The following is a 19,065-nucleotide window of genomic DNA, read 5'->3' as shown; positions in this document are numbered from 1 at the left end:
AGTTCCATTCTAGCTGCAGCATTATTAAGCAAAACACCTAGCAGATGTAAAATAAAAAGCCCAGTAGCTGACAAAACTCCCTTACATTGTGTACTAGTGCCACAGTTTTGTCTGCATATGTATTTTGCTGTTTTCATTCACATGTAATTGTAGTTCCTATTCACTTAAAGCTTTGAAAATCTCTGGGAGTTGTAGAAAGCATAAATTTATTAACTGAGTTGTCCTGTCAGGATTGAGATTGAAGGGTGACTCCATTTTTCCATACGCCACATCCTATAACAGAAGTATGCAGTTCTGTATTTCAGTAATTCTTTGTTCAGGGATGTTGAAGAACAGTTGTATTGAATATATATCTATTTACAATATGTCAGTCAAAGCCTCTAAATATAATAACATTAAGCTTGAGCAACATTCTTGCAGGGCAATACCTCTTTAGTAAACACTCATAGATGGATTTTGGAGGCTGTTTCTCTTTGCAGTAAAGAGCCAAGGCTACATCTATCACTGTTCACAACAAATAAGATCTAGGACAGCTGATGTTCCTTTATAGGTGACAGCCTCAGCTCTATTTTAGAGCTTAGAAAAAAAAAACACAGACCTTGAATTAGTTCACATAATCATTTTGACACTGCTGAAATCTATATAACACTGATGAGCTATTTCACTTGTCCTACTCATGTGGAAGAACCCTGAAGCCTGGAGTAGTTAGTATACGATTTCACATGCTTTCCACCATCACATTCCCCCTTCAGCACAATCATTTACTGTCTTTCACTCTAAAGGTTTATTAATTTGATCCAGGGCAAAGGATAGGTAGTATGTTCCACAAGTTAATAAAGTTTATAAAGCACTAGGGGATCTACTTGGATAAGAATCATCACAGAAATGCAAGGTTGAATCAGACCAAAACCAGCTGCTAATGCCAGAGATGTAAAACTCATTTAGAAATTAGAAGGGGTGTCTGAGCAAGCAGACCAAATGGAAATGTTGTATTATGAGACACAGGTGCAAAGACTTTTACCCTAAGTTAAGGTTAGGCTTTTAAGGCTTAAAAAGAAAGTACTATGAAATGCACCTGAGGTGAGTTTTGGAAGGATACTCAGACACAATGAATGTGCTGATCATAAGAATTTAGAAATGAAGGAGTAGGAGGTTCCAGCTGAAAAAAAATATTTTAAAAAATATTTAAACACTGAGGCTCTATCAACATTATAAGATGGGAATTAAAATAGAAGTGACAAAGTTCAGGAGCTTTAAAAGAGCACTGTATAATCCAATGATGATTGAAAGAGTAGCCTGCAAGCCAGCCTGAGCAGATGCATCAGAGTTATGGTTGTGTGCTCAGCATGGTTCTGGACTAGTAGTCACATGCAGACTTAGTAACAACATATCCATATGTGTAACAGCATTCGTCAGTAAAACACTAATATTCAAAATGAACAAATGAATGAAAACACTAACTTTACTGCACTTCAAGATAACTCCACTGGTTCAGGTGGAGGATTTTTTGTAAATAAATTGGGTGATGTGACAAGTGTTATTACAGTGCCATCTAGTGCGAATGAGGGGTTTGAATAAGGATGGCAAATGGGTGAAATCTTTGCAGCCCACTGCCTGCCCAGGAAGGGGAAAGCCTCTCTACTGGGGCCATGGTAGCTAGAGAGGCCATCCTGCTTCCTGCAAGGAGTTAGGGGATCTGGCTCAGAGTGCAATTAGAAAAATTTTTGATTCTTGCTTTCGGGTGAATTGTTACTCTGAGTATCAGTGTCATGCATTTAGCATTTTTAAGTACCTGGATTACGAGCTGGGGCCCTTTTCTCCATGATAGTCACTTGCTCCTCCCTCAGTCACACAACTGAGAAGAGCTTTGTGCTGACACACAGAAAATGCTCTGAACATGAGAAAATATAACTCTGATTTGCCTGAATAAAAGGCTATAATTGTTCATGAAATGCTTGCTACAATTCCCAGTTTGTACTCAGGCTCTGGCCAGCTTTGTACCTGCAACTGCTCAGAGATATAGGAAGCCTATTTCTCTCATGATACTTCAAATACTGACAAGGTGGTTGATGCATCAGATGACAAGCTGAGAAGAATAAGAGAAACGGTTAACTGTGAGTGTTGCATCTGTTAAATTCTAAAGTGAAACTCTTAGACTTAACTGTACCACGGGGTTTTGTAAACTCTTTGAGGAGGAGATACCAATCCCATCTGCTCACAAAGCTACAAAGAAAGCCTGATTAGTTATTATGCTTGCAGGTGACCTGGGAGCATTTCAATCAGATCCCCAGGGGAACTCCATGAAGGAAGCGCCACTCCAAAATGCTGGCTTCATTACAGAATTTTCTATTCCACCTTTTGTAAGGACAGATTTGGGTCCAAAATCAGAATGTTCGTTCAAAACTTTGCCACGCAAGTGACAAATACTCATTAAATCCACAGTAGTTTCCATGTGAACCCTGGAGACAAAAAATAAGTTCTAAGGCACAGCTGCCATACCAGCTTCAGAGCAGTTTTGTTAATTTAACTTCATTTGACATTATCGAGTCTTGTATAAATTTTGTAGGCAATACAGAACAGCATAAAACTTCCTATAAAAATTCTCAGAGAATTGCTTTGTGACATGTGGGCTTTCCCTGCTACTTCACAGAGAATGGCATCCAGAATGAACATCTTGAGCAAGTACAGGAGGTGCAATTCCACTAAGAGTGCACCTTCTAGCAGGACGGTATGAACAAGCTTCACTCTCTTGCTATACCCACTGCTGCTCACCTTTTGATGTCAGAGCACTGCAGCCTGAGAGATACAGGCAATGAATTAAATTTGCTTTACATGAAATGCGAAAATTCCTTTTGAAATCACAAACCACAAATCAGGAGCAGTACACTTGTCTCCCTTCCTGCTTACACACAGACATGCACCCATACACGTGTCCACTTTAGTTTGTAAGAGAAGTAAATTATTCAATTACTACCTGCCAAACAACCAGAATGCCTGCAGAAATGTTTTCTACATTGCTTTACTTCCTTAAGGTCTTTCATGGAATGATGATTCATAAAAATAATGGTTTCATTGGATGGTTTCAATGTCCAAAAGCCAAAACAGGGAAGACATATTTGTTTGGACATTTCTGGTCCTGACCTGTCCAGAGACTTGTTTTAGCCTCTGCTCGAACTACACTTGAAACTATCCTTCCTGTAAACAGAGAAGAAATCCAGCATTTTTATTCTTCCCTAGCTCCTTCCACTTAGACATTCTGTATAGAGAGGTCCCACATAAATCCCAAACCCTTTGTTTTGCCATTTATGGTTCCCTAGAGTCATATTACAATAGCTTTGATTAAAATACAAACCAAGTAAGTAATTGCAGGCTTTTTAATTTTACAGTGTCAGTTTGTCATTGTAATGGATATGTTAGAACACAAAAGTCTCTTAATGAATTAAAGTAAATGCATATTTAGAAGGACTTAAAACTGCCCATGACCAGCAACCACATACACTCACACAAAAATAAGAGAGGGAGAACAACTTTTCTTGTCAACGACACAAACCCCCAGTAAAAATTATGAACTGTATGTCCTCCTGACTACAGCTCTCAAAGTGCCCTGTGGCTTCATTGAATATCACTAAGCAGAACTCTTACATACTTATTTTGAAAAAGTCCTTCCATCCATATGTATCCATAATACTGGAAAAAGTTATTTTTACAACAGCGTTGAATAGAAAATAAAAAGGAAATCACTCAATTAATATTGTTTGTCCCCTCCAATCTGTAACATCTCATCTTAAAAGAATACTTACATTTCAGGGATGTTTGTTTCCAGGAAGCAGATACTTGTTTTCCCTTCTGCATGTTGTTCATCATTCAGTGTGCTTTTCACAAAGACACAGTGAAAAGCATATTGTAGTGGAAGTGCTGGAATACCATTTTTATTGGCATTTATGAGAAGATCTAATCATACTTGGACTGCCACTGTGATAAGCAAAGTAAACCCAAGTATCATTAAGGAAATTGATAAATTTTTTCTGACACACACTCCAAACAAGTAGGAAATCTATTTTGACAGCTGTTGTAAATAGCAAAATGCAGCGTTGAATATTTTTTGTTATTTAAAAAGGACAGAGGAGTAAAATAATCATCAGGGATTTGCACACATATTACAAAAGTAATATAGGCTGGTAGAGAGCATTTCATAGAGGAGGGACCCGCTCCCACTCCATCTCTACTACCAGTCTTTTAAAGCAACAATAGGGAACAGCAGACCTACAGTGTCACTGTTGCAGTCATACCACAGAGTGTTTATGCATTGTCAATACCACTAGCTATTATTCTTCAAATAACATGTACCAGATTTAAACTGAACTGTAAAGTTGAACACCACTTTTTCCTTCCACTTTGTGCACAAAAATTACATGCATATGTGTGCACGCAGACTAGTAAATGCAGAAATGAATGCAAATTTTATCCCTTTCAGGGAAGGCATTTCTGGGCATTGGAAAAGAAACAGAACTTTAACAAAAAAAAAAGAAGAAGAAGAAGAAAAGACCAGAAACAAAATATGTTTTTTCCCATATTCCGGAGCTACCAAGGCAGGAGCAGGGCCTTCTTCATGGCCCATTGCTCCCCTCCCAGTGTCTCTTGGTGTATACACGACTTGTAAAGATTACTGGTTTGCTGGTCTCTGCTTTCCATGGCAAAGCAATTTCTCCACCTGAAAAAAGCAGAATACCACACTAAGCTGTTTAATGCAGCTGTAACTCTTGCCAGTTTGCCAAGTTGCACTGTCAGAATGACTCATTTTTTTTCCCTGATTTTAAATTAAATCCTCAGACGTGACAAGCACCTGCAATTCCTAACGATTAGAAAGCAGGAAGTATTCAGTAACTCTTACATCCCAGCTCTGAGATCATAAGCTTACTCCACGCTCTAAAGACTTTAATGGCTTTTCCTTAGCATTTATACATCAGCCTTTTAGGAAAGTGTTTTCCATTTCTGAAAGATGCAGCTCTGACTGGACCTTGGCAAACAGAGCAGCAGGGCAGGGTGACACTGCATTTGGAAATAGGAGATACACATTTATACTCTCCATCTTCTTTCCATAGGGCTTCTCCCGCACTGACTAAACATACTCCAAGATGATGTCATCCTGCTACTTTCTACCCACATCCCAAACCCTTTTTTTGGGTTTGCAGCTCTTTAATAGTGTCAATACCACTCCACTGTAGCCCCCAAGTTTTACTGAAATTACTAATTACTTACATTGGTGACTACATTGAGTGAAACTCCAATTCAGCAAACACTCGTGCACCTACTTGATTTGAAGTATGCACATGGCCCAATTGAATTCAGTGAAGTGAAGCATATGTATAAATGCAGGGTAAGGGCTAAGAATGAATGCAAAGTACATTTACTGGATACTGCCATACAATCATACTTAGTATTGCTTTACTTATGGTGACTAAACATAACTAGATTTTTGTCCACAGGAACATCCACATCCACACCTCCTACACCAGTTACTCTGACCAAAACTATTCAATACAGTGTCTGTTCAAACGATCCCTTCACAACCACTAATTTCGTAACTCTTGCGAAAATATCTCAGTCCTCCAATCACTTTTGTCTGCCAAACAATTTCTAATACATAAAGGAAATATACTTCAACAAATTTACCTCCCTTCACTTGCATATGGTTTTCTGCTAAAAATCAGCCCGTTTCCCAAAAGCAGTATGTGTTGGGAAGCGTAAATTTACTCTGCTTCCTTTTTTTAGCAGAGGGATGTATGTTAAGAAATAAAAATGCAAGCAATTGTTCCTCCTGTTTGCTATTCATTGCTCAAATACTGAAAGCCTCTTTATGAATAACATGAATTGATATTCCTGTCAGTAGCAACAATATTTACAGAATGTATGTTACATTAAAGAGGAAATTGAAAGTAAAGATGTGATTCCACTAAGAAACATTGAAACATGCAGACTATCTCACCCTTGCAAAGTCTGCTCACCTTTTGCCAAGATGTTTTGCTTAGTATTCATAAAGCTTTTGTATTTGATGTTGACTATTTAAATCAGTTATTATCTGTCAAAGTGTGTCTCTGCAAACATTTGTGATATCAGAAAGAAATAAACAGCAAGTTATTATAAAGCATAACAAAAACATGGGCTTCTTCATGAGCTATACAAAGTTTCCGCCATTCAGCTAAGGATGTTCCTTGAGGGAAATACAGAGAAAATGTTCTGAAAGTGAAATACAGAAGTAAAACAGCTAGTCTGATTCACTGAAGTCTCTCAGTGTACCTAAGGAACTACTACAGGCTCCATTAGCATAGCAGCTTAGTGCCAGATGGTATTAAAACTGACATGGAGCTGATCATAGTGCAGACTACAAAGGTCCCATCAATATCAGTGAGCACATGAGGAAACCTCATCTGAATAAATATATCTCCATGATTTTCAAGCTGGTTGAACTATGGTGCTTAATTCCTTCCCAATATTCTGTTAAAAAAAAAAAAAAGTTCATTAGTTCATTTTCCTTAAAGTAATTCCTGAACTCACAAAAGAAGAATGATCCATTCAGCACATAGTTCTTAGGGTAGATAGAAAATGATCACATTTTATTATTTTGTTGGAGATCAATAAATACACTTTTAGCCCAAGTGTTTTATACCCCCACAGCCGTTTAAAATACAACCAAAACTCACAACTCATAAAATCCAAATTACATTTCCTTTTCTCCATACACAGCAGCACGATGCACCAAAGCATACCACAAAAAAACCCAGTAAGAATCTAGGTTTCTTTACATTATCCAAAACATCCTTTTCAGATGCTCTTTGACCAAAGGAACAGGGGAGAGGATTCCAGAGCCAGATACCTGAGAGCAATGAATTTTGTCAGCAGTGCCCTCTTCTCTCTCAAGGATAAACCAACCCCTTTCCCAAAGGAAGGAGGGAATCAGTTAGTTCAGGAGATTGCTGAGGAGCCTTGCACAGATTCGCCATAGAGAAAAAGAAGTGTAAAATAGACCCTTTTAAATAAATATTTTGAAATTGTGGACTTTCTGACACAGACCACTTAACAGAATTTAGAGTAGATGTTAACAAAACACATTTCTGGGTAGTCAACTCCCTGCACCCAAGAATATCTAAGCCAAGTAATAAAGTGTAGTGAGTAAAAGAAATTAACTGGGGGAAAAAAAAACCCAACAAACACACAAGAGAAAAACCCCCAGCCACCCCCAAAAAAACCACCAAAACAAAAGAACAAAGCAGGGCACCTGGAGAAAGACAGAAGGTGTAGCTGTTATTTTATCACACTGTATTTCTCATGAAAAAAGCTATTTCAAAAGACTGCTGCAAATTTAAAAAAAAAAATCCTAATGATGCTGAATATATGCAGTAGGGGCCAAGCACAAATGGAGAGATGATGACTTCAACAGGTTTTTCTGTTACGGTTGCATTCAAAGCAGACAATTATGCAAATAAAAAGAAGGAAAACTCTGTAGAGGAAAATACCTCTCTCACAGGAATGAAAACAGTATTAATCATATGGCTCTGGAGAATTTGGTATTAAGCACCACTAGTGACAAAAGATAAAAAACAATAATTCAAATGCATTTCCACTGTCATATACATCCATTAATATTCTTTTCTCTCAAATTTTACATTTCCCATTTCTTTCCTCAATGAAATATGAAAACAGCTTATGAGGAGGGAGGGAAGTCGAAGAATGCAAATCAAATGGAACTGCAGCAAGTAGGTAAAAAGCAAGCCGTGCTACAAGCCAAGACAGCTTCTTGAATGGATTTATATTCTTGCATAACTGAAGTACTGTGCCATGGTTTTGGATGGATTTCCTGGGGAGTAAATTCCCAAAGCCAAACAGAAAATGCATAGCTACTTAGAAAATATGAGAAATTGTCCTAATATGTCCATAATAATGAAGCTGCCACGCTCCAAATGCAAAAATATATATTTTCTAGTGAAAACACACTTTTTATGCCTAAAAACCTCATGCTTTTCAGCAGACAATTTCCAAAATTAGCATCAGCAGGCTCATACAACTCATGGCAATACTTGGTAAACCAAACTGATGTCTAAGATGCTCTCCCTTTTGTTGAGAAAAAGAACATAATTCTCATCTAACAGGACGGTGAAAAGATGCACAAGTCAAATGGTAGAACACCTGCAGTCAGTGCAAGAAACAAAAAAAGCACCAGTAGAAAAATCATGCTATGTTTTTTAATAAATCTGAAACGGAGAGTCAAACTGCCCTTCATTAGAGGGATAATTAAAATATCATCCTGAGGTGAAGGTTCAATACCCCCTTTTGTACAAAACCACTGACAAATATCACAGAATCACAGGTTGGAAGAGACCTCAGGGATCATCTAGTCCAACCTTTCTAGGAAGAGCACAGTCTAGACAAGATGGCCCAGCACCCTGTCCAGACGACTCTTGAAAGCATCCAGTGCAGTGGAGTCAACCACTTGCCTGGGGAGATTATTCCAATGGTGACTGTCCTCACTGTGAAAAATTTTCCTCTCATGTCCAATCAGAATCTCCCCAAGAGCAACTTGTGTCCATTCCCCCTTGTCCTCTCCATGTGACTCCATGTAAAAAAGGAGTCTCCATCTTCTTTGTAACTACCCCTTAAGTACTGGTACATGGTGATGAGATCCCCTCTAAGCCTAAGCCTCCTTTTCTCAAGGCTGAACAAACCCAGTTCTCCCAGCCTATCCTCATATGGCAGGCTTCCCAGTCCTTTGATCATCTTGGTGGCCCTTCTCTGGACCCCTTCCAGCCTGTCCACATCCTTTTTGTACAGCGGGGACCAGAACTGAACACAGTACTCCAGGTGTGGCCTGACAAGCGCTGAGTCAAGCAGGATGATGACTTCTTTCTCTCTGCTGGCGATGCCCTTTTTGATGCAACCCAGCATCCTGTTGGCCTGCTTGGCCACAGCAGCACACTGTTTGCTCATGTTGAGCTTCCTGTCCACCAGGACCCCCAGGTCTCTTTCCACAGAGCTGCTCTCCAGCCAGGTGGATCCCAGTCTGTGCTGCACTCCCGGATTATGTTTTCCCAGGTTCATGATCTTACACTTGTCCTTGTTGAACTTCATAAGGTTCTTGCTGGCCCACTCTTCCAGCCTATCCAGACCTCCCTGGAGAGCAGCTCTCCCTTCTGGAGTGTCTACTTCCCCACTCAACTTGGTGTCATCTGCAAACTTCATCAGGCTACACTTGATGCCCTTATCCAGATCACTTATAAAGATATTGAATAACATTGGGCCCAATATTGATCCCTGGGGGACTCCACTTGTGACAGGTTGCCACTTGGAAAAAGAGCTATTTACCACCACCCTTTGGGCGCGGCCGTCAGCCAGTTGCCCGGCCACTGCACAGACCACTTGTCTAGGCTATAACGCATTAATTTCTCCAGGAGGAGACTGGGGGGGACCGTATCAAAGGCCTTGGAGAAGTCCAGGTAGACAATGTCCTCTGCCTGCCCCATGTCAACCAGGCAAATATACTCCAGTAAAAATGCTGTTCTGTTCCTACTAGCACTTCTGACAATGCTGTTATGGAATTCTACCTTCTTCCTCTTCAGTGTCTCAAGCAAGGTGTTCTGTCTCAAAATCAAGACAGACATCTACACATATTCTCTCTCACCATCAGCCTTGCCAGTACATCTAGACATGTGCATCAGTAGCAATCATTCTGCACACCAAATATGGCCCTTATTCACATCTCGTCTTCAAATCATGCTCTCATTAATCCTCTTGGTATCTCATCCCTTTTGCTGTATCCATATAGATACATGTGACTGAACCTATTATCTCCTTCATACACTGCTCTTGAAGTTATACTGTAAATTGGAACAGTTTGTTTATATAGCCACCTCCCTTTCATATGCTGCGTGCTGGCCCTTGTATTTCAACAAACTACTTATCCAACCGAAATGGAATAATGGCCTTTCTCAAAACTTCCCTGAAATCCTCAATGACCAGAAATCCACATGTATTTGGGAAAGGGGTTTTCCAAAACTTTTTATACAGGCCAAGCAAAAATTGGACATTGTCCAAGAACACTTCTTGCAACAGAGAACACAACCACTAATTTAGGAATGTATTGTTTTATCAAACCCAATATCTACTTTATAAAAATATGATTCCCCTCCCAGCAAGCTGCTGACCGATATATTCTGTTTCTTTTTACTGAAACTTAGTATCATGCTGTGTTTTCATTTTGAGATGAAAATTGGAAAATAGGTATACAGGTTTATTCTGTCATCTTGACAATCTGTTTTTGACTTATGATATTTTAATCCACTTTCCATACTTTCAACATTAACAACTTCTGACAAACTATTCTTCTCCCATGAAGATAACATCTTCATAAATGACCTTACACTATGTCTGAGGCTTGGAACATGAATTTATTTCCCTTTATCACTTTGTGCTAAAAATTAAGAAAATGAGCCAGTATTAAAAAGGGCTTTCCCCTCCTTTTTAATTCTCCTTAGGAATAAGAGTTTCTTTTCCTTTTATCCTTTCATTCTGAACTCAGGTACAGTCCTATTATATCACTTGTTGATGCCTTTAAGCATAATATTTCAGCTCAAATGCATTCCTTAAATCAATGAAAATGAATTAAATTAGTACCTGCAGGCAGAATAACTTGAATAAAATGTACAATAATACAATTCTTAAATTCTTTTCGGTGCAAAACCATTAATATTCCATGCCTGATATTCAAATAAAGTTTTATCCCACTAAAATGAAATACCCATATTTTCAATTTTTTATTTAAAAATTAAGATTTTTTTGAATTACAGTATTCCAAGAGAAAATGTATATTTTCCCACAGAGAAAATGAAGGCAGAGGATTCTCATTTACATTTTAAAGAATAGTACCACTTACAAAAAATACTAATTTACTAGGGCTGAAAAGTTAATTTCTTTCTTTGCACACAGAACAAAACAAAATCAATGGTGGAAAAAGCAGTCTGTGTTGTTTCACACACACATTCTGCTGTCAATGTGGTATTTTTAGGAGCAAGAAGTTTGTACACATCCTGGTGTCTGCTTGAAACCTGAGTAAGGATTTGAATTTCTGATAAATAGAGTTATGCAGAAGAAGCAAGGCTGAGCACACATACACATTTAAAATGAGACACTGAATATTTAGTAACATTGCCATCTGTGATTATTTTAGATAAAATTAGGATTTGCATCAGTCCTTACTGTTAAGTATTCAGCATCACCTCCAACATCCTTGCTTATAGGTTCTGAACTACTGTTATGAACCTTTCCCAGTTGACTCACAAGTACCAAAAAAAAGCCTCTTGATTCAGAATAATGGTCAAACTGCATTAGAAGTTCCTTAGTCAGATGAATTGAGAAAATGAGCTTTTTGACAACTGCTATTTCTATAGCACCAACAATCTAATCTGCGTGAAAGCCATAAATCCAACAAGAATTAATTACTTTTAGAATTAATAAGGTTGCATTAGTGCCATAAACAGCGTGCACTCAGTAGGTCTAGATCAAGCAGTAGTCCCAAGGGATACTCCACTGTTCCCTCTCTCTTCCTCCAAAGGAAGGGGGTTTATATATCTCCCAGAATTCATTTTTCCTTTGAAAAATAAGGAGAGAGACTACAGAACAAAATTAAGAAAAGCTTGCTTCCCTTGCTCCTTTCCACCTAAAGTCTACCTAATTACCTTATTTGTCTCCAGCCTCTAAGCACCTCATGATTTTTCATGTATTAACAAGGCACACTTCAGATGAGGCACAGAGGCAAAGCAATCTGCCCAAGCTTCCTGCAAGCCCACGGGTTTCTTACTCTTCAGCGTAATACCATATCCAACAGGCCATTCCCTGGCTTTGCAATAGGTAAGAACGCAGGCCATCTTTCAAACATCCATTTTAAGTTTCATTTTAGCATAGATAATGCTGCCTACAGGAGAACTCATGTGAGAGGGTGGGGATCTTCTGCTGACAAACTCAGCTGATGACAGCTCTTCAGTCCACTGATACTATGCCTGTGGACAGCTAGAGAATTCCTGCTGGGTATCAATGCACAGCATTCATCACCCTGCTGCCAAACAGGGCCTGGTGTAGTGAAATAAATCAGAAAATACATCTTGGTCAAAATGAAATCAATGGCAAACACCTGTTCACTGATTGGTCCCAGATTAAATCTCACACCTACAGGACTCTCCTTCTGAAGAGAAAAAAGACAGTGTTTGTGATGTTTTTTAAATTTTGGTGGTGGTCTTTGAAAACAAAGACCTGTGGAAGCATCACCTAATTTCAGATTATGTCATATATGAAAGTGAGTGAGCACACTTTTTTTCCTAGGATTTGAAGCAGACTAAAAAGAAAAATTATTTCCTCTTATTTTTGCCTGCCCCCCAGCAGGTGGAAGGACAGTGCCTGCAGGAGCTGTTTTGTTGGCTAAAATCTTGGTTTATATAATCAGCACAGTAATTAGTGAGCTCTTTGCTATTAAAAGGAACTCATTACTGCTATATTTTGCTGATTGATCCATACTCATGAAGCAATTTTAAAATGTAAAAAGCATTTTGTGAACCACTTAAAATCTTCAATAATAATATTGAGAAAATGTAACTGACAGTGGTCTTTGACTAAACTCCAATCTATAATTCTCTAGCAAAAGAGACATGCTAAATCTACTTGGAACTGGACCTTTAAGACATATATTGTTCTCCGTTACCTGTCAGATTTCCTTTGCAAGGGATAGGGCCTGTTAGATCAAGTAAATACCTCAGATTCTGTGACATTTTCAGAGGTGATCTTTAATCAGACAAACAAAGCAATGAAGTTCCTACACAAGTAGTTGTAGAGTCATTGGATTCCTCTGGATGGTTCTACAACTTGCAGCAATGCTGCTCTTTTCCCTCATGGTTCCTGGGAGGCTTGCCATGTCCATGAAGTCCTATTAGTCACATGGAGAGACAGCCTTCTAAGAAGCCATTTGATAAGAAAATCACCTTTACACAAAATTAACAATCAGCATGGATCTGAAACTGTTACAGAATGAGTTACTTTCAACTTTGTACTCTCTGCCAAGTTTTCTCATGCTTCAAAAAGAAATGGTAAATTATCCAACAATTTATAATATTGAAATGTAAAGAGGAAGAAGAATGAGGGAGAGATGGCAAGAGGGTGGTCACATGTCATCCATTCAAAGAATTTCCCTTATTCAGGGAAATCTCAAGTGAAATTCTGCCTCCAATGAGCTCAACAGTGCCAGTATTTCAGCCTTGACCTAATTCCTTGAACTCCATCCTCTAGCGTTTCTAATAAGCAGTCTGTCCCTTTCTCGCTGACCAGCTCAGGTGCCACTTCATTTCTAAGCTAGCTGTGGCTCTGAGGCTCACCCCATTCTTTTAGGCATTTCCAAAAAAAGAAAAAAATTATTCTCCCATTGCCACGGCAATCCGATCTGGTATTTATAGGCTGCACTGCAGCGCCAAATCATTTTACAAACTGAAAGGACATCACTAGTAACTGAAATGGATACTTTTTTTGACAGGGATCGTAAGAAACTATGGCTGGCCCAATTCACCCACTATTAATGTGAAAAGTAAACTTCACTGAGAGCTGGGCTAGGCCCTAAAATCATGCAGCATGGTCACACAGTGCTTACAACATGAAGGGAGTATGGATTTCAGCTCAGACATTCATGAGAATCAAGGTAGGTCACTGTCCTGGAGGACATGAGGACAACCCCATGACTGTTCATGTACTTCTGCATAAATCTGATGGGCACTTTATGTGGAAAAGTGATCTCCACGATTTATTCAGATAATTTTCATTCTCTGCTCCCACAGACACACCCTCCTGCCAGCATTAATATTGCTGATGTGCTGTTTCAGAGCAATTCCTTTAAGATAATGCATTTCAATATTTAAAGGTCTATTTCCCTACTATTTCCTTCCTGTTTCCAAATTTTGGAGAGGAAAGGATTATGCTATTTCAGCCTTTGCTCTTGTTTTTTTCCAGTGCATTAAGAATTTTAGGCTCTTTTTTGCTTCCACTAGAATAACGGCATATAACATTCATTTTGCTTTAAGAAATTTATTCTCGCTTTCAAGCTGCGGAAACAACTCTTACTGAATATTATTTTTATCTTTCTTGGAGGTGGGTGATTTATTTTGAATTGCTTTTTTTAGGTCAGGATGCTGCTTACCAGTATGCCTACATTTACTGTGTTCATTAATTTAAGCTTTTCAAAAAAGGAATATGTCACAACATTTTTTTATCCTGGAAAGGGAAGTCATGGTAGGTAGAGATCAATTATTAATCAGCATTAACCTAAAGTAAAAAAAAGAAAAACAAAAAAAAACAAAACAAGAAGCATCTAAAGACTCAAGTGCTCTTGAGCGAATTAATTTATACCAGATCATACTCTTCCAGCAGAAGTTCTCCTAGGAAATCAAAGTACAGACAGATGGAGGTCCAAGTCCTCAGAGGTATTGAGGCCCTTTATTTTTACTTCACAGCAAAAAAAAAAAAACCAAAACCAAACCCTTTAAAAAAACAAAACAGAAGAGGGGAAAAAAGAAAACAAGAGAAAGAAGAAGAACAATCTCCAAGGTTACACAAAGATGTACAGGAACACAAAGACCACAGCCAGCTCTTCCAAATATTAAATTCTAGTTAATCCAAATCCAGCTGTCCATCCCCTCAAAGTTAAAAAAATATATCCATAGAAGTATAAGATCCTAAACCCAGCAGAATAAATTGTATCATCTACAAATTTCAGTACATACACCCTTTGTTATTTCCTGCATTTTAATTGAATACGAAAAATGGACATACAAAAACCCTGGAGAAACCCACTGCTTCTCAATCCTACATACTTGTTACATGGCTCATAGGGGAGAGCTCATAAACATCCATAAATTTATAGCCTCTTCTGCTAAAAAGCAGTGTATTGTAAAAAAGCCAGTCCAGAACTGCCTTGAAAATGTGATTCACTGATCCACTACATTTTACATAAAGCATAAGACTAGTTTTTAACTCTAACTGATGACATTACTTTTGTCTCTTTATTCTGTATTTGGGAAAGTAAATTTGGACATAATACTGTAACTATCACACTGCCACTGACCCTTCTACCAGAGAATAAAGTCAGTACACAGATAAGAGTTCATCAATTTCTATAAATAAATAAAGAAATTAGAATTACTGTAACAAATAACAATTGGGAATTGAACTCTCCCAACAGATTAATTCTAACTTTGCATAACTAATGTTCAAAACCAGATACACTAACATCAGCAAACTCTGTGGTGTGTCAGATGCCCAAGAAAAGAGTGCACAAACCATGCTGAAACTTTTCTCAATAAAGATCATCCTTCACTTTGAAGTACAGCATCAAACACAGAAATGCAGTCACTTGTAATCCTGGGATATGCTGCTCAGCACCAACGCTTTCCCATCAATTCCATTTCCCCAAGATCTGCTTCACATCATATCCCTGGAATCCTATGATTTGTCAGTCTTCATCTGCTACTATTATTTCCTGATTTATTATATATTTAAAACTAACGTAGTGGGGGTTTGTTTGTTTGAACCAAGGACAAGACTGTTATGGAATCAGGGTGACCACATTCTAACAATGTAATCAGAATTAATTTCCTCTCTCTTTTGTCACGTTCTTTTCCTGCCCTTCAAGTGCTTGCCAGGACATACCGCTGTGCACTACATTGCTTTATTTTCCTTTGCTTTCCATTTTAGACAGTTTGATGCCATAGACAGTTTTCAACTGGACAAATCACGTTTTCTTATTTTTCTAAGAAATCTGGCCAAGTATGTTCTACAGACTCCCTGGTCTTATTCCAGTTTCTTGGCATATCTTCAGACTACCTTTTCTTGCCTGTTTTAACTTCTGTTTGTCTAATAACAAGTCCCTTCCTTAGAAAATGACACTCATGGACCTTCATTGTTGTATGAACCAAATCTGAATATGAACCACCCTGGGAAACCCACGGGCTTAGGCCTCTACTAATACTTCTGTGACCTACTCACTGCTACAGGCAGTCCTAGAAAAGAAAGGGGATATGATAAGAAACCTAGATGAGAGTAACACAGAAAGAGGAAACCATAAGCTACAATAGCATCATTGATCTGTGTTAAGAAAAAGCAAAGCTAAGAGCATGTGAAATGTGTTCTCCTGGAACCACTCTTTCCAAGAATCAAAAGCAGAGAGTGAGACTGCAGACCAGAAGAGGAAAGTCAGCTGAAGAGTCCTGCTTCTCTGGGAATCACACGCAGGCCATTCTTCTGAAGATGTTAGGGAGAAGTATGTCAGTCTGGCTGATAAAAGGAGATTAAGGAAAAACAATAAGTCAGTAAATGAGAAGTTTTCCAAAAGTCCACACAAAGGAAGCAACCAAAAAAAAAAACATTGCAAAAAATGGCTCACCTCCTAAGTAGCACATGTTAACTTTGTGCCAGCAGCCTTGGTTTTTTAATAACTAATTCATTCATTACTCCAGACTGAAGTGACTTTTATTACCACATGAGTCTACACTGTCAACTGAACTGAAATCCTCTTTTATCGAAGAGTTTCTGTCTCATGGACCTGATCTTGTGGACAGAAGTCAATTTGGACCAACTGGCTGAGTGTCAGAGCTGTCCACTGTGCGGTTGACAAAGATGGCACTAATGTGACCACTAGGATCTGTAGCTTACTTTGGGGAGGTATTCCAGTATGGCACTGTGGCCAATTTTCCTGCAAAGACAAACCCAAAGAAAACATTTCAGTGAGGCTTATGTTGCTGATAAAGAACCAAACAGCATTGCCCTGTTCACACTTTTAAAAGCTTCTCTGTTTACAGTGTCCCCAGAGTGAAAGTCTGAAAATATAAAGCAGCATTTCAGTATCCCCAGTTTTTCCTGTAACCAACATCCTTGCACATACTTGCTCTGTCCAGCCAAACATTGGCTAAAGTGAGTCTAGGCAGAATACAAGACAACTATTTTGCTCCAAAGTATTATTTATTTTAAATTTAGATAAGGAATAAACTTTTGCTAGTCCTGCTACACTATATTCATTCTGCTCTTTTCATGCTGTTCTTGATACTAAAGAAGGTAGTGCTATTTTTTTAAGATGTTATATGGGGGGCAAGAAGGTGCCCCACATAAGATAATGACGGCAAAGGGACCTATCCATTTGGGATCAGTGGAACTGAGAGCTTTAACCCTACACTGCTTTCATTCTGGACTGTAGGCCACCTGCCAACATTTTGCCTGCTCCTTTGCTATCTCTTTATACTCTTAATTTTTAGGACAGGTAGTAATATGGACAACCATAACGTCTTTGGAAACATGACACAGCTTGTACCATCTACTTTCTGAGAGACCCTTGCAACAGTAGCAACTCCTCTCCTCACCCTACATAAAACTCATGAAGAATGGGCTTATGATCAGTTACTAACATTTCTCTTATATTGTATTATCCATTTTACATAGCAAGGCAGCTTCCAAGCATCAGTCTTCTTTTAAGAAAGCCAGCAACTTTTTGCACAGAAAGGCTATAATATACAATTGGAGACATGCTTCAGTAAAGGATACTTTGGAAACTAGACCCTTTTATAATGTATTACCTTTTTGTCTCTTCAGAATTCGGTACACATGTGTAAATTTCAGATTTCTTCTCTCCTCAGAAAGGATGTGTCTTCATCACAATGCCATGACACAATTTGTCACTGTTCAGCATAACTGCGATAACTAAACCTATTTCAAAAGAAAGAAAAATGAAAGAGACTGTCACAGTATTCAAAGACAAGAGAACTAACATGAATGGAAAGCCAGTACCAGGCCTCCTTGTTCTAGCTAGTAGCATCAGTATTTAATGCTAATAATCCATATCTCAGTAAGACACATATTTACCACTGACAATAACGCAGGCTCCAATAACATGGGGCAAAATTGTATGCATCCATCTACATAAATACTGCAAACTTCACCCTTTTTCACCTCCCTTCACAGCTAACCCCACAACAACATCATTAAGCAAATTTATATCCCTAGCTGGAAAAAAGCAAAAACACTTCTGCAATTTTCCATTTCCTTTGAATGAGCTTTCAGTCATAATCTACATTTTTATTCATGTTAACATCCTTTACTAAATTTATAAGGATATGTGTGTCAATAATTGAAATCAGTGTATTTGCTCCCAATTCCACTGTTCATTTCAGATTAGTTGTCTATTTAACTGAACAAGCATTCCACAGAAACTTGTGACAACGAAGATTATCATCTGACCCCGAGATTACCCACACAGACCCACTCATCGAACTGTTTTGAAAGTTGAGTTTGGCAAATTGAGAGAAATATTTGCATAATCAGTGACATAGGAGGTACCTTCTACTTCCATGGGCATGCAGTGGCTTTGCATAATAAAATTAATATTTCTCGTATCTACTGAAAAACTCATGCGTCCTAGTATCCTGCTGACCTATTTAGCAGACACATTGCACAGTTACAGTTTGATCACCCACCACAAATATAGATCTTCTTCTTTCTCCAGTCACTTCCTATGATAGATCTGTAATTTGTGGTAGAAATGTTGATATGAATCTCTAAATGACCTTGTATGACCTTATACTTTGTGCTATTAAATTTCATCCTAACTTTTAAAGTTTTCTAATTCTTTCCATATTATATTCTGATTTTTCCCTGAGTAGAGAATGCTTCGTAAGTTTGCCTCAGCAGATTTCATTAGCATATGTCTACTTCTTCCACAAAGGGTCAATAAAAATATGAAAATATAAAATATAACCAATCTTAAAACTTGGCGGAACTCCCTTGGGAACCATTAGGAAGAACCTCAATAGCACAATTATTCTCCTAACTATGCACAAAAAGACAGGAAAAGGCTCTTATTTATCATTTCTACATAGAGGGACAGAAAATAAAGGGATCACATATGAAAAACAACACGGAGATAATTAAAAAAATATTTTTTTCCATTATAGACAGGTTTCCACAAGCTACTGCTGAAGCAAGTGCTTAGTAATAGTC

At 38.2% G+C, this 19,065-nt stretch overlaps 1 long non-coding RNA gene across 1 annotated transcript; it reads right to left on the bottom strand.

Moving 5' to 3' along the window:
* Nucleotides 1-12,575: 12,575 nt before the first annotated feature.
* Nucleotides 12,576-17,824, bottom strand: LOC135314783 (uncharacterized). Its single transcript, XR_010374269.1, has 3 exons — nucleotides 17,646-17,824; nucleotides 16,463-16,771; nucleotides 12,576-16,353 (listed from the first exon to the last, which is right to left on the bottom strand). It is a non-coding gene; the product is annotated as an uncharacterized LOC135314783 (long non-coding RNA).
* Between the last annotated feature and the right edge of the window lie 1,241 nt (nucleotides 17,825-19,065).

The sequence above is a fragment of the Phalacrocorax carbo genome, chromosome 8, assembly GCF_963921805.1.
Source record: "Phalacrocorax carbo chromosome 8, bPhaCar2.1, whole genome shotgun sequence".
NCBI classification, from domain to species: Eukaryota; Metazoa; Chordata; class Aves; order Suliformes; family Phalacrocoracidae; genus Phalacrocorax; species Phalacrocorax carbo.
Note: the sequence above shows the minus strand (reverse complement) of the source record. Positions and strands in the feature narration are given on the sequence as shown.